The following is a 16275-nucleotide window of genomic DNA, read 5'->3' as shown; positions in this document are numbered from 1 at the left end:
TTAGAGCTAAAGAAGGAGTAGCAATAATGTTGAAGGATAAGCTATGGCAGGAAAAGAGGGACTACAAATGGATAAATTCAAGGATTATGTGGAGTAAAATAAAGATTGGATGTGAAAAGTGGGTTATAGTAAGCATGTATGCACCTGGAGAAGAGAGAAGTGTAGTGGAGAGAGAGAGATTCTGGGAAATGTTGAGTGAATGCGTGGGGAGTTTTGAATCAAGTGTGAGAGTAATGGTGGTTGGGGATTTCAATGCTAAAGTGGGTAAAAATGTTATGGAGGGAGTAGTAGGTAAATTTGGGGTGCCAGGGGTAAATGTAAATGGGGAGCCTTTAATTGAGCTATGAGTAGAAAGAAATTTGGTAATAAGTAATACATATTTTATGAAAAAGAGGATAAATAAATATACAAGGTATGATGTAGCACGTAATGAAAGTAGTTTGTTAGATTATGTATTGGTGGATAAAAGGTTGATGGGTAGGCTCCAGGATGTACATGTTTATAGAGGGGCAACTGTTATATCAGATCATTATTTAGTTGTAGCTACAGTTAGAGTAAGAGGTAGATGGGAAAAGATGAAGGTGGCAACAACAAGTAAGAGGGAGGTGAAAGTGTATAAACTAAGGGAGGAGGAAGTTCGGGCGAGATATAAGCGACTATTGGCAGAAAGGTGGGCTAGTGCAAAGATGAGTAGTGGGGGGGTTGAAGAGGGTTGGAATAGTTTTAAAAATGCAGTATTAGAATGTGGGGCAGAAGTTTGTGGTTATAGGAGGGTGGGGGCAGGAGGAAAGAGGAGTGATTGGTGGAATGATGAAGTAAAGGGTGTGATAAAAGAGAAAAAGGTAGCTTATGAGAGGTTTTTACAAAGCAGAAGTGTTATAAGAAGAGCAGAGTATATGGAGAGTAAAAGAAAGGTGAAGAGAGTGGTGAGAGAGTGCAAAAGGAGAGCAGATGAAAGAGTGGGAGAGGCACTGTCAAGAAATTTTAATGAAAATAAGAAAAATTTTTGGAGTGAGTTAAACAAGTTAAGAAAGCCTAGGGAAAGTATGGTAGATGGCGAGAATATTTTGAGGAACTTTTAAATGTTGAGGAAGAAAGGGAGGCGGTAATTTCATGCACTAGCCAGGGAGGTATACCATCTTTTAGGAGTGAAGAAGAGCAGAATGTAAGTGTGGTGGAGGTACGTGAGGCATTACGTAGAATGAAAGGGGGTAAAGCAGCTGGAACTGATGGGATCATGACAGAAATGTTAAAAGCAGGGGGGGATATAGTGTTGGAGTGGTTGGTACTTTTGTTTAATAAATGTATGAAAGAGGGGAAGGTACCTAGGGATTGGAGGAGAGCATGTATAGTCCCTTTATATAAAGGGAAAGGGGACAAAAGAGATTGTAAAAATTATAGAGGAATAAGTTTACTGAGTATACCAGGAAAAGTATACGGTAGAGTTATAATTGAAAGAATTAGAGGTAAGACAAAATGTAGAATTGCGGATGAGCAAGGAGGCTTCAGAGTGGGTAGGGGATGTGTAGATCAAGTGTTTACATTGAAGCATATATGTGAACAGTATTTAAATAAAGGTAGGGAAGTTTTTATTGCATTTATGGATTTAGAAAAGGCATATGATAGAGTGGATAGAGGAGCAATGTGGCAGATGTTGCAAGTTTATGGAATAGGTGGTAAGTTACTAAATGCTGTAAAGAGCTTTTATGAGGATAGTGAGGCTCAGGTTAGGGTGTGTAGAAGAGAGGGAGAATACTTCCCGGTAAAAGTAGGTCTTAGACAGGGATGTGTAATGTCACCATGGTTGTTTAATATATTTATAGATGGGGTTGTAAAAGAAGTAAATGCTAGGGTGTTCGGGAGAGGGGTGGGATTAAATTATGGGGAATCAAATTCAAAATGGGAATTGACACAGTTACTTTTTGCTGATGATACTGTGCTTATGGGAGATTCTAAAGAAAAATTGCAAAGGTTAGTGGATGAGTTTGAGAATGTGTGCAAAGGTAGAAAGTTGAAAGTGAACATAGAAAAGAGTAAGGTGATGAGGGTATCAAATGATTTAGATAAAGAAAAATTGGATATCAAATTGGGGAGGAGGAGTATGGAAGAAGTGAATGTTTTCAGATACTTGGGAGTTGACGTGTCGGTGGATGGATTTATGAAGGATGAGGTTAATCATAGAATTGATGAGGGAAAAAAGGTGAGTGGTGCGTTGAGGTATATGTGGAGTCAAAAAACGTTATCTATGGAGGCAAAGAAGGGAATGTATGAAAGTAAAGTAGTACCAACACTCTTATATGGATGTGAAGCTTGGGTGGTAAATGCAGCAGCGAGGAGACGGTTGGAGGCAGTGGAGATGTCCTGTCTAAGGGCAATGTGTGGTGTAAATATTATGCAGAAAATTCGGAGTGTGGAAATTAGGAGAAGGTGTGGAGTTAATAAAAGCATTAGTCAGAGGGCAGAAGAGGGGTTGTTGAGGTGGTTTGGTCATTTAGAGAGAATGGATCAAAGTAGAATGACATGGAAATCATATAAATCTATAGGGGAAGGAAAGAGGGGTAGGGGTCGTCCTCGAAAGGGTTGGAAAGAGGGGGTAAAGGAGGTTTTGTGGGCGAGGGACTTGGACTTCCAGCAAGCGTGCATGAGCGTGTTAGATAGGAGTGAATGGAGACGAATGATACTTGGGACCTGACGATCTGTTGGAGTGTGAGCAGGGTAATATTTAGTGAAGGGATTCAGGGAAACTGGTTATTTTCATATAGTCGGACTTGAGTCCTGGAAATGGGAAGTACAATGCCTGCACTTTAAAGGAGGGGTTTGGGATATTGGCAGTTTGGAGGGATATGTTGTGTATCTTTATACGTATATGCTTCTAAACTGTTGTATTCTGAGCACCTCTGCAAAAGCAGTGATAATGTGTGAGTGTGGTGAAAGTGTTGAATGATGATGAAAGTATTTTCTTTTTGGGGATTTTCTTTCTTTTTTGGGTCACCCTGCCTCGGTGGGAGACGACCAACTTGTTGAAAAAAAAAAAAAATAAATAAATAAAATAATGATAAAATAATAATATAATAATATATAATAATACATAATAGTACAATAATAATTATAATAATACAGTGGACCCCCGCATACCGTTGGCCTTACATAACGTTAAATCCGCATACCGCTACATTTTATCACTAAGATTTTGCCTCGCATACCGCTAAAAAACCCGCTCAACGCTGTTCGTCCGAGACGTGTCTATGTGCGGCCTGAGCCACATTCACATGTTCCGCCGGTGGCATTGTTTACCAGCCAGCCTCCGCAGTAACATCCAAGCATACAATCGGAACATTTCGTATTATTACAGTGTTTTTGGTGATTTTATCTGCAAAATAAGTGACCATGAGCCCCAAGAAAGCTTCTAGTGCCAACCCTACAGCAATAAGGGTGACAATTACTATAGAGATGAAGAAAAAGATCATTGATAAGTATAAAAGTGGAGTGCGTGTCTCCGAGCTGGCCAGGTTGTATAATAAACCCCAATCAACCATCGCTACTATTGGTGGTACAGCTGCTGCTGCTGCTGTACCACCGTCAGCTGCTGCACTGTCAGCTGCTGCTGCTGCTGCTGCTGCTGCTGCTGTAGCACTGTCAGCTGCTGCTGCTGCTGCTGCTGTAGTACCGTCTGCTGCTGCTGTAGCATCGTCTGCTGCTGCTGTAGCACTGTCAGCTGCTGCTACTGTTGTACCACCGTCAGCTGCTGCTGCTGCTGCTGTAGTACCGTCTGCTGCTACTGTAGTACCGTCTGCTGCTGCTGTAGTACCGTCTGCTGCTGCTGTAGCATCGTCTGCTGCTGCTGTAGCACTGTCAGCTGCTGCTGCTGTTGTACCACCGTCAGCTGCTGCTGCTGCTGCTGTAGTACCGTCTGCTGCTGCTGTAGTACCGTCTGCTGCTGCTGTAGCATCGTCTGCTGCTGCTGTAGCATCGTCTGCTGCTGCTGTAGCACTGTCAGCTGCTGCTGCTGCTGTACCACTGTCAGCTGCTGCTGCTGCTGTAGTACTGTCTGCTGCTGTTGTAGCATCGTCTGCTGCTGCTGTAGCATCGTCTGCTGCTGCTGTAGCACTGTCAGCTGCTGCTGCTGTTGTACCACCGTCAGCTGCTGCTGCTGCTGCTGTAGTACTGTCTGCTGCTGCTGTAGTACCATCTGCTGCTGCTGTAGCATCGTCTGCTGCTGCTGTAGCATCGTCTGCTGCTGCTGTAGCACTGTCAGCTGCTGCTGCTGCTGTACCACTGTCAGCTGCTGCTGCTGCTGTAGTACCGTCTGCTGCTGCTGTAGCATCGTCTGCTGCTGCTGTAGCACTGTCAGCTGCTGCTGCTGCTGTAGCACTGTCAGCTGCTGCTGCTGCTGCTGCTGTAGCACCGTTGTTGGTGTGGCTTATTGAGAATACCGAGAAACAATTAACCCCGGAGGGTTAGCCACCCAGGATAACCCAAGAAAGTCAGTGCATCATCGAGGACTCTAACTTATTTCCATTGGGGTCCTTAATCTTGTCTCCCAGGATGCAACCCACACCAGTCGACTAACACCCAGGTGAACAGGGAAAAATGCCTGGAACTAGTGCTCATATTGGTGAATTTAAAGCCAGCAAAGGTTGGTTTGAGAGATTTAAGAATCGTAGTGGCATACACAGTGTGATAAGGCCTGTTCTGGAAGAAAATGCCAAACAGGACCTACAGTACTCAGGAGGAAAAGGCACTCCCAAGACACAGTGTCTCATCAGACATTGCTGCATCTTCAATAAAGGTAAGTGTCATTTATTCTTCATTTAGTAGACTAGTACATGCACAATATATATTGTGCATGTACTACTCTACTATTGTGTATGTATCCTTCTCTTTGTGTGTAGGAAAATGTATATTTCATGTGGTAAAATTTTTTTTTCATACTTTTGGGTGTCTTGCACGGATTAATTTGATTTCCATTATTTCTTATGGGGAAAATTCATTCGCATAACGATACTTTCGCATAACAATGAGCTCTCTTGCACGGATTAATATCGCTATGTGGGGGTCCACTGTAATAGTACATGTATGTACGTACTGCATTTAACCCTTTAAGGGTCCAGAGGCCAAATTTCAAGGTGCACACCAAGGTCCAAGAATTTTCAAAAAAAAAAAAATTATTTTTTCTTATGAAATGGAAGAGAATCTTTTCCTGAAGGTAATAAAACAAAAAGTACGAAATTTGATGGAAAACTGACGAAATTATGCTCTCGCGAATTTTGATGTGTCAGCGATATTTACGAATTGGCGATTTTGCCCACTTTGACTCCCATTTTAGGCCAATTACATTATTCCAGTTGACCAAATTCTTAGCTATTTCACTAGTATTACTACTATTCTATCGACTGAGCACAAGAAATCGCCAAGTCAACTGTTTCAACTACAAAATAAAGTGATTGGAAATTGGTAATTTGGCCAATTTAACACAAAGTTTAAAATATTCCAATTTCAAAATAAGATCCAGAATAAACAATGTAGGTATTCCTGGCACTAAACTAACATTTCCTCTGTTCATTAGTTACGTTTTGAGGCTTTACAAATGAATTCCATTTTGATTTTTTATTCACATAATGAATTTTTATTCAAACCAAAAAAATAGAAGATTTACTGTTATGCAATATTGTAATAATTGTATAAATATCATCACCACATTTGTGAATGTATTAGACCCACCAGCTGGCGTGTATTTGACATGTGAGGTCGTTTGTTTACTCTTGAACATCGGCAAAAGTTTAACATTTCCGCTACTTTGAGTTCAGTTTCAAGCCATTTCCAGTGCTAAAACCAATCAAAATCATGTCTATTTCTGTAAAATGTCTTCCATTCCATCAAATGAGACCAAGAAATGGCAAATACAACTATAAAAAACATACAAAAAACACTGCAAAGTTGCTGTTTTAATCGAAAATCAAGGTCTCAGTTTTTTTTCTCTCATTATACACTGTGTGCTGCAGGATTTGTTTTATGTGGTGCACACATACCACATAGATGTATTCTCTCATATCTAGGCCCAAATTTACCACTTGCAGCTTATCAGAGTGAGCTGAGCTCATGGCGTAGATCTATGGTTTGGACCCTGAACGTAAAGCTGTAGATATATGGCACGGGCCCTGATTTAGTTTGACACCACCACCACCACCAGATAGCAGTGTCAATCAAAACAATGTTCACCAGTGCACATGCGCTTATGGAGCTACCATCGTGGTGCAAGGAATTGTTGTGATTTCCTTAAGTTTCATGCAGTTAATTCGCCAGATTTCTTTCTTCTGACCATGGGTCCTAAGAAAGCAAGTGCAAAGGACAGTGCTGAGAAGAAAAAGAGGATGATTTGCATGGAATTAAAGCAAGAAATGATTAATAAGCACAGACTAGGTAAGAGGGTTAAGGATTTGGTGAGTGAGAACAAGTGTAGGCCCTCTACTATATGTACAATACTAAAGCAGAAGGAGTGTATAAAGGCTATAGCGCCAGCAAAGGGCGTTACAGTAATTTCTAATCAGTGGACCTCTGTCAATGAAAAAATGGAAGAGCTGCTGTTGACATGGTTGATGGAGAAACAGCTCATGGGAGATACACAGTGTAGTGAGATAAACATAAAAATTGTACGTAACAGTTCTTAAGAAAAGTGTGAACTCCTGACAGGATATGCCACTCTGCATTTCTTCTTGTCGTTTAATGGCGTCTGAGGTGACAACGACAACAACTACTACTACATCTTTACAGTTCCCTGCCCCTACAACAGCTCCTATTACGGCCTAACTGCTTATACTGCTGCACTGACCCACAAGGAACCAGTAACGACCAACATAAGGCTGCTAAAGATGTAAAAAGCTGATCAAACACAACTAATAGAGGACTGCCCGGCATACCAAACACCAGCCTGCTGCCAGACAATATCCCAGCCAAGCAACAGTTATCACTAGAATAACTCCATAACAACTCCACTAGTGTTCTCATGGGATACAAGAATAGAAAAAGCAACACCAAGACAGACACGAAACCTCCTAGAAAACTGTTGCCCATAATGTCTGCCCTGAAGGATGCCAGCGAATCCTCCACCCCCCTCACCCCCTCCCAGACCAACACAACAACAACAATGGCAGATGACTCCAAAACCTTCTCCGGATTCTCTCAACACTCATCCTCATCCATGACTCGCACCCAACCTGACTTGTCTACAACTACGGATAACACCCGAGACCTCTTCACCGCAAACGGCAACATAGATTACAACTCGTCAACACCCAAAGGGATTCAGTCCTCAACAACGACCCGACTCCACTGATAAAATTCTACAGGAAAATACTATGCTAAGATGACAAAACGAAACCTATGAAAAACTCATTATGGACTAGTCACTAGAGTGCTCACTACATACCCAAAACACGAGAATTAAAGACCTTGAATATCATCTTACGACACATAACTCAAAAATTAGTGAACTAGAAAACAAACTAACATCATTAATAAACTCGTCTAAAGAACAAGCAAACCTACATTCAACTATAGACACACATACTAAATAAATAAATTCTCTCACCATCAAGCTGTCAGAAGCTAAAGAAGATTGGAAGTTAAACATGGAATCCCACTGGAATGCTTCCAGTATCAAAGGGATATGATTGAACAAGACAAGCTCCTAGACTCTGTCATCTTAACCAGCTCTACCTTACCACCAGATACAAACAATGAGAATTTCACCATCAAAGAATTCCAACTAATAAAAGATGAGATAAAAGTTAACATTAAAACCAGTAATATCAAGGAGGCCTGACTGCTAGGCAAGCCAGGTCAACAACAAAGTGTTAGGTTAAAATTCAATTCCATTGATTTAAAAAATGATCTAATAAGTTCCTCCATCAAGAAATGGAGTAATGTGTATATAAATGAATGCCTAACTAAAAAACGTCAGAACCTATTATACAGACTTCGATAACTTAAGCATGATAATACATCAATAAAACAGTGCTTTACTCGTGATGGCATTATCATGGTAAAATTATCAGACACGGGTCGTAGGTTTGAAATAACAAATGATCAAGAACTAGCATGTTTCCTCTCATTCACTGGTTTGACTGAACCTTGTTAAGCCATATCTCAACACAATATCAACCATGTTCAATGCTGTAGTATAATAGAATTCACCCTTATTCTAATCCATATTTTCATGACTGTTAGTGAATAACGGTAATTAATTCCCAGCTACTTAAGACACCCAAGGTGCTATTCAAGGTGCTAATCCAGGTACTTAAGTGTTTTATTCTCTGTCTTATTTTATAGTCGAAACCATAACTTTTAACTTTGAAATACAGTGGACCCCCGGTTAACGATTTTAATCCGTGCAAGAGGGCTCATCGTTATGCGAAATAATCGTTATGCGAATGAATTTTCCCCATAAGAAATAATGGAAATAAAATTAATCCGTGCAAGACGCCCAAAAGTATGAAAAAAAATTTTTTTTACCACATGAAATGTTAATTTTAATACACACAAACTGAAAAAGGCATGCACAATTAAATGACACTTACTTTTATTGAAGATCTGGTGATGATTGATGGGATGGGAGGAGGGGAGAGAGTGTGTTAGTGTTTAGAAGGGGAATCCCCTTCCATTAGGACTTGAGGTAGTAAGTCCTTTTCTGGGGTTACTTCCCTTCTTCTTTTAATGCCACTAGGGCCAGCTTCAGAGTCACTGGACTTCTTTCGCACAAGATATCTGTCCATAGTGGCCTGTACCTCTCGTTCCTTTATGACTTGCCTAAAGTGTTTCACAACATTGTCAGTGTAATAATCACCAGCACGGCTTGCAATAGCTGTGTGAGGGTGATTTTCATCCATGAAGGTTTGCACTTCAAGCCACTTTGCACAGATTTCCTTAATCTTTGAAGTAGGCAACTTCTTCAATTTCTCTCTCCCCTCCTCCGAAGCAATTTCCTCAGGTGTGGCCTCTTGCTCTTGAAGTTGATCTAGCAGCTCATCAGTGGTTAGTTCTTCATTGTCCTCCTCCACCAACTCTTCCACATCCTCCCCACTAACCTCCAACCCCAAGGACTTTCCCAATGCCACAATGGATTCCTCAACTTTCTCAGGGTTAGCCTCAAACCCTTCAAAATCCCTTTTGTCTACACATTCTGGCCACAGTTTCTTCCAAGCAGAGTTCAAGGTCCTCTTTGTCACTTCCTCCCAAGCCTTACCTATAAGGTTTACACAATTGAGGATATTAAAGTGATCTCTCCAAAACTCTCTTAGAGTCAGTTGAGTTTCTGAGGTCATTACAAAGCACCTTTCAAACAGAGCTTTTGTGTACAGTTTCTTGAAGTTGGAAATAACCTGCTGGTCCATGGGCTGCAGGAGAGGAGTGGTATTAGGAGGCAAAAACTTCACCTTAATGAAGCTCATGTCCCCATAAAGTCGCTCTGCCACGTCTGTAGGATGACCAGGGGCATTGTCTAACACCAGGAGGCACTTAAGTTCTAATTTCTTTTCAGTTAGGTAATTTTTCACATTGGGGGCAAATGCATGGTGTAACCAGTTATAGAAAAATTCAGTGACCCATGCCTTACTGTTTGCCCTCCACAGCACACACAAATTATCCTTGAGGACATTCTTTTGCCTGAACGCTCTGGGAGTTTCAGAGTGATACACTAATAAAGGCTTCACTTTGCAATCACCAGTAGCATTGGCACACATCAACAAAGTAAGCCTGTCTTTCATAGGCTTATGTCCTGGGAGTGCCTTTTCCTCCTGAGTAATGTAGGTCCTGCTTGGCATTTTCTTCCAGAACAGGCCTGTTTCTATGTACTCCTTGAATTCCTGCACATATTTTTCAGCCGCTTTGTGGTCCGAATGGCAGCCTCACCATGCCTTATCACACTATGGATGCCACTTTCTTAAATCTCTCAAACCAACCTTTGCTGGCCTTAAATTCACTCACATTCACTAGTTGCAATTTTTTTAATTAAATCCTCATGCAACTTCCTAGCCTTTTCACATATGATCGCTTGAGAGACGCTATCTCCTGCTATCTGTTTTTCATTTATCCACACCAATAAGAGTCTCTCATCTTCCATCAATTGCGATCTTTGTTTCGAAAACACAGTTGAACCTTTGGCAAGAACAGCTTCCTTGATTGTCTTTCTGGTGCCCACAATAGTAGCGATGGTTGATTGGGGTTTCTTGTACAGCTTGACTAGTCGGCTATACGCACTCCACTGTAATTCTTACCCTTTGATGTAGGGTTGGCTAGAAGCTTTCTTGGGGCCCATGGTCACTTATTTTCCAGAAACAGCACCGAAAATACTGTCAAATATTCCGAGTGTATGCTAATGGCTGGTAAACAATGGGACGGAGCGGCACATGTGAGGCTGGCTGAGTTGTCTCGGAGAAAATCGGTATGCGGGTTTTTAATCGGTATGCGGGGCAAAAATTTTGCGATAAAAGTAATCGTTATGCGGAAAAATCGCTATGCGATGCCATCGTTATGCGGGGGTCCACTGTAATCACGGTGCTAAAGTGTTTTATTTTAATTTTCAGCAGCTCCATTATTTTTTAGATTTAAATTAACTATCTTAGTTCATAAGTTCATAATTGTTAGTGGTTTAACATCACTGCTTTGGTCTTTTTGTTCTTTAATAACTGTAACAGCCATTTCTCTATGTACCCCTTATGAATGTAAATATCGATCCTGATATCAACCTCTTATTGAACAGCACACATAGTCCAAACAGTAATTGCCATTACTACACTGCTAGTCAGGCTAATACCCTTCTCAGTGTCAGCAAGAACATTACAGTCTTCAACTACAATGTTAGATCATTGAGTAAACATTATGATTACCTCATTGCACTACTTAAGTCTCTAAATGCTACTACAGTGGTCCCTCAATAATCGTCCGGCCTGAAAGCCGTCCATTTCGGAAATACAGTGGACCCCCGCTTAACGATCACCTCCCAATGTGACCAATTATGTAAGTGTATTTATGTAAGTGCATTTGTACGTGTATGTTTCGGGGTCTGAAATGGACTAATCTACTTCACAATATTCCTTATGGGAACAAATTCAGTCAGTACTGGCACCTGAACATACTTCTGGAATGAAAAAATATCGTTAACCGGGGGGTCCACTGTAGTCCCATTATTTCGTCTAAACATTGGCTCGCAAATGGTCCGTTAACTCGCTAATCGTCCTTCGTCTGGGACGTGTACTCACGCTCTGAGCCGCCTGGGCCTGCCTTCCCAGCCAGTGTGCTGTTGTTTACCAGTGAGCGAAGGTCCCCTCACATGCTCCTACGAAATATTTCATAATATTCCATTGATTTTAGTGCTTGCAAGTGCTAAATAAGCTACCATGGCTCCAAAGAAAGCTTCTAGTGCCAGCCCTTTGGTAAAGAATGTGAGAAACACATATAATTTATGAAAAAGTTTGTAGAAAAATACAAAGGTGGTGGTGGTAGAGTGGAAGCAGTTGTAATAGTGGTTGATGGTGGTAGTGATGGTGTTAGAAGGTAGTAGTGATGGTGGTAACAGTTGTAATAGTGGTAGAAGGTCGTAGTGATGGTGGTAGAGGGGTTCCTTCTTTAGTGATTCAGCGATTCTACTAACTCCTCCAATGTTGTTGGAGTTATATAGGGCTACAGAAAACACCACCGCCTCAGCTGCTGCTTCATCACCATTATGGACGGCTTACTCTCAGTGGCCCTTATATACCCGACAACAACACAACACAACACCTCTCGTGACATACGTAATGACTTATTTTATTCATTCTAGAGTATATTCCATGTTTCTATGTTATTAATATTGTTTATTATGTCATACTAATTGAATTGTGATAGATAAATAAGCCATAGAGTTGATATTAGTGTCATATTCTCCAACAATAAACTCACCATCCCTCCCTCACACAAACAAGTCTCCAATAAGAACATAAGAAAGGAGGAACACTGCAGTAGGCCTGTTGGCCCATTACTAGGCAGGTCCTTTACAATCCTTCCCACAAAGAACATAACAATGGAAGAACACTGCAGGTCTACTGGCCCATACAAGGCAGGTCCTTATCAAAATGACCTCTACCCAAAGCTACCCAAGAATTTACTCCCGTACCCAATGACACAAATCAAACTCAGCTCCTCCCACTCATATATTTGTCCAATCTCTTCTTAAAGCTACCCAAGGTCCTAGCCTCGATCACCCTACTGGTAAGTGTGATGTTAAATAAGAACATAAGAACTTAAGAAAGTAGGAACACTGCAACAGGCCTGCTGCCCCATACTAGGCAGGTCTTTCACAAATTCAACCCACTAACAGAACAAATGCTACCCAAGCAATAAGCTCAGGTGCAAGTCCGACTCAAATCTAACCCCTCTCACTCGTGTATTTATCCAACCTAAATTTAAAACTACCCAATGTTTTAGCTTCGATCACCCTACTAAGCAGACCGTTCCACTCATCAACTACCCCTATTACCAATGTTTTAGCTTGGATCACTCTACTAGGCAGATCGTTCCACTCATCAACTACCCCTATTACCAATTTTTTTATTTTTATTTATTTAGTAATTTTAGCATACATACAGAGGTACAAAAAATACAGGTAAGAGCAGCATGCCAAAACCACTTATATGCATAGCATTACGGGCTGGCTTAAAAATGTTTTAGCTTGGATCACCCTAATAGGCAGATCGTTCCACTCATCAACTACCACTATTATCAATGTTTTAGCTTGGATCACTCTACTAGGCAGATTGTTCCACTTATCAACTACCACTATTACCAATGTTTTAGCTTTGATCACTCTACTAGGCAGATCATTCCACTTATCAACTACCACTATTACCAATATTGTTCCACTTATCAACTACCACTATTACCAATGTTTTAGCTTGCATCACTCTACTAGGCAGATCGTTCCACTCATCAACTACCACTATTACCAATGTTTTAGCTTGGATCACCCTACTAGGCAGACCGTTCCACTCATCAACTACCTCTATTACCAATGTTCATTTATACATTTTATTAGTGCTTTACATTTATTTGACATTTTTTTCTGCATGTAAATCTATATTTATGCTAGGGAAATGACCCCTGAAGTGACCTAGAGTCCTTATGGAGGGGGATTCCCCTTCCAAACAATAACCTCTCTTCCCTCTCTCCTCCTCCCTGTCTTCCATTCATCAACAACAGCCTTCAATAAAGGTAACTGTCATGTTGAATGTTCATTCTTTTGTGCATGTAAATCTATCTTTTAAGTAAAAAAAAAAATTGTTGTTGATACTTCTGGGTGTCTGGAATGAATTAATTGGATTTACATTATTTCTTATGGGGAAAATTGATTTGAAAATTGTCTATTTCGATAATAGTCCCACTTCCAGGAACGGATTAAGGACGATAATTGAGGGACCACTGTATAACTTTCATTATACTTACTGAAACCTGGCTCAGACAAGATCTGACAGACATATTTACCATACCTGGTTACACAGCCATACATAACTGTAGGCCCGACCAATCAGGAAAAGGCACTGCCATCTATTACTCTGATGAACTAGAATGTGTGAAAACAACTAATGTACGGGACGAGAACGGTGAATATTTTTTTTTTTTTTTTTTTCTTTTTCAACAAGTCGGCCGTCTCCCACCGAGGCAGGGTGAATATATAATATATAATAATAAATTCACATCGAGTACACTTAAGAAACCTATAACAGTTGGTGCAGTCTACAGACTACCACACTCAAACACTTACAATTTTAGCAATAACCTTAGAAACATGATAACTGAGTCAGAGTTGAATAAACACCATCTGATACTAGCAGGAGATTTCAACATCAACCTTATCCAAGCAACCGACCCTCCAGTAGTTGATTTCACAAATGCTATGAACAACAGCTTATTGCTACCCACTATAACAAAGCCAACAAGAATCTCTGACACTAGTGCCTCGTTACTCGACCATATCTGGTCCAACATAATATCCCCACTATCAGCAGGTATAATCACAGATAACACCACAGACCACTACCCTACCTTTCTCATAACCAACTTATCTAAACAAGAAAGATCTCATTTTGCCTGCATGATGAGACATCGATAAACAACCTAAAACTAGCTCTAGGTGCCATTGATTGTAAGAGAGAGCTAGATGACAGTAATAATATCGATAAAGATATAAAAAATCTTTATGTAAAACCCTAAACCTCTACAACAAACACTGCCCAATCAGAACAAAACAGATCACAGAAAAGAGGCTAAACAGCCCATGGCTAACTAGAAGTATCCTCAAAATCTATTAATAAAAAACACCAAATTGAAAAGCAGTTCAGATTAGGCTTAATTACTAAAGAATTTACTAGAAGATACACATCAATACTAACAAAATTAATACATAAATCAAAGCAAATGTATTATGAAAAAAGATTTAGTGAAATGAAAGGTGACATGAAAAGTACCTGGCAAACCCTCTCCAAAATTTTGGGCTCAAGGAAACTGACTGGAAATAGAGAGATAGACTTAACTAAACCAGATTAACTTCACATGCAACCTATAGACACGGCCGACAAATTTAATGTCTTCTTCTCTCCCATCCAAGCGAGTACCTCACTGGCAACTATCCAAATACAGTGGACCCCCGGTTAACGATATTTTTTCATTCCAGAAGTATGTTCAGGTGCCAGTACTGACCGAATTTGTTCTCATAAGGAATATTGTGAAGTAGATTAGTCCATTTCAGACCCCCAAACATACACGTACAAACGCACTTACATAATTGGTCGCATTGGGAGGTGATCGTTAAGTGGGGGTCCACTGTACTCTATTTCTAGCTCCAACTAATCCCACTGAAGTCTCACTCATCATTAAATTAAAAAAACAAATCAGGTGATCTAGATAACTTGCCACCATTCATATATAAAAAAGCTGCACCAGAACTGTCGCCCATTATTGCAACAATGTTTACCAAATCTATAGCTTCCTCGACCTTCCCATCCATACTCAAGACAGCAAGGGTCACCCCGATCCACAAAGGTGGAGATCCAACTGATTTGAACAATTACAGACCCATATCAAACTTGCCCTTACTATCCAAGATATTTGAAAAAATAATACACAAGCGACTTTACTCCTACCTTACATCCAACAACATACTTAACCCATGCCAGTTAGGATTTAAACCAAAAAAAAGCATGAATGATGCTATTATACAAATGCTTGACCTAATATACACAGCTCTCAATAAGAATGAATATCCCCTGGAGCTCTTTATCGACCTAAGAAAAGCATCTGACACAGTTGACCACAATCTCTTGCACCTCAAACTGAATCATTACGGCATAAGAGGACATTCTCTAGACTACGTAAAATCCTATCTTAATGACAGACACCAGTATGTATATGCAAATGGAGTCAACTCCGCTATCCAACCTGTAGCTGTAGGAGTACCCCAAGGTAGTGTCCTAGGCCCACTCCTCTTTCTCATCTACATCAATGATCTTCCCAATGCATCCCAACTCCTTACACCAGTTCTATTCGCAGATGACATTACATATGTCTACTCCCATTCAGACCCAGTTGTGCTTGAAAACACTGTAAACAATGAACTGCTAAAGATATATGCTTGGATGATGACCAACAAACTCACATTCAACATAGACAAAACTTACTTCATGCTGTTTGGCAACAGAGCCTCAAATATTCAACTCAACATACTGTTAAATGGTTCCCCTATATTAAGACACACAGAGGGCAAATTTCTAGGTCTTCTCCTTGACTGTAATCTTAAATTTCAGTCCCATACCCATCACATAGCCAAGAAAATTTCCAAATCAGTAGGAATCCTTTCCAAGATACGCTACTATGTACCACAAACGACTCTCCTAACCCTGTACCACTCTCTACTATGTATATCCTTACCTCACCTATGGTATCTGTGCCTGGGGCTCAACCACAGCCAACCACCTTAGACCCTTAATAATCCAACAAAAAGCTGCTGTGCAGGTGATAACCAGCTCCTGGGCTAGACAGCACACCCCACCACTTTTCAAAAGACTCAACTTGCTAAATATACAAGACATACACTCTTATTATTGTGCCCACTACATATACAGAACTTTAAACTCCACTGTAAACCCCCCCTAAAACTACTCCTCGACAGTTACAACAGAATGCACAGTCACAATACAAGGCATAAGGCACTTTTCAACATCCCCCGAGTAAGACTCTCACTATGCAAGA

The 16275-nt window shown here is 40.6% G+C and overlaps 1 protein-coding gene and 1 long non-coding RNA gene across 2 annotated transcripts in view; one reads left to right on the top strand and one right to left on the bottom strand.

The window, feature by feature from the left end:
* LOC138854153 (uncharacterized) overlaps positions 1-16275 on the top strand; it is a 139053-nt gene that overhangs the window by 29343 nt on the left and 93435 nt on the right. The gene's annotated exons all lie outside the window — the stretch shown is intronic.
* LOC128695241 (kelch domain-containing protein 4) overlaps positions 1-16275 on the bottom strand; it is a 75240-nt gene that overhangs the window by 57761 nt on the left and 1204 nt on the right. The window lies entirely within an intron of this gene.

This window comes from Cherax quadricarinatus, chromosome 50, assembly GCF_038502225.1.
Source record: "Cherax quadricarinatus isolate ZL_2023a chromosome 50, ASM3850222v1, whole genome shotgun sequence".
NCBI lineage: Eukaryota > Metazoa > Arthropoda > Malacostraca > Decapoda > Parastacidae > Cherax > Cherax quadricarinatus.
The sequence above is the reverse complement of the archived record's forward strand: the minus strand, read 5'-3'. Positions and strand labels throughout refer to the sequence as shown.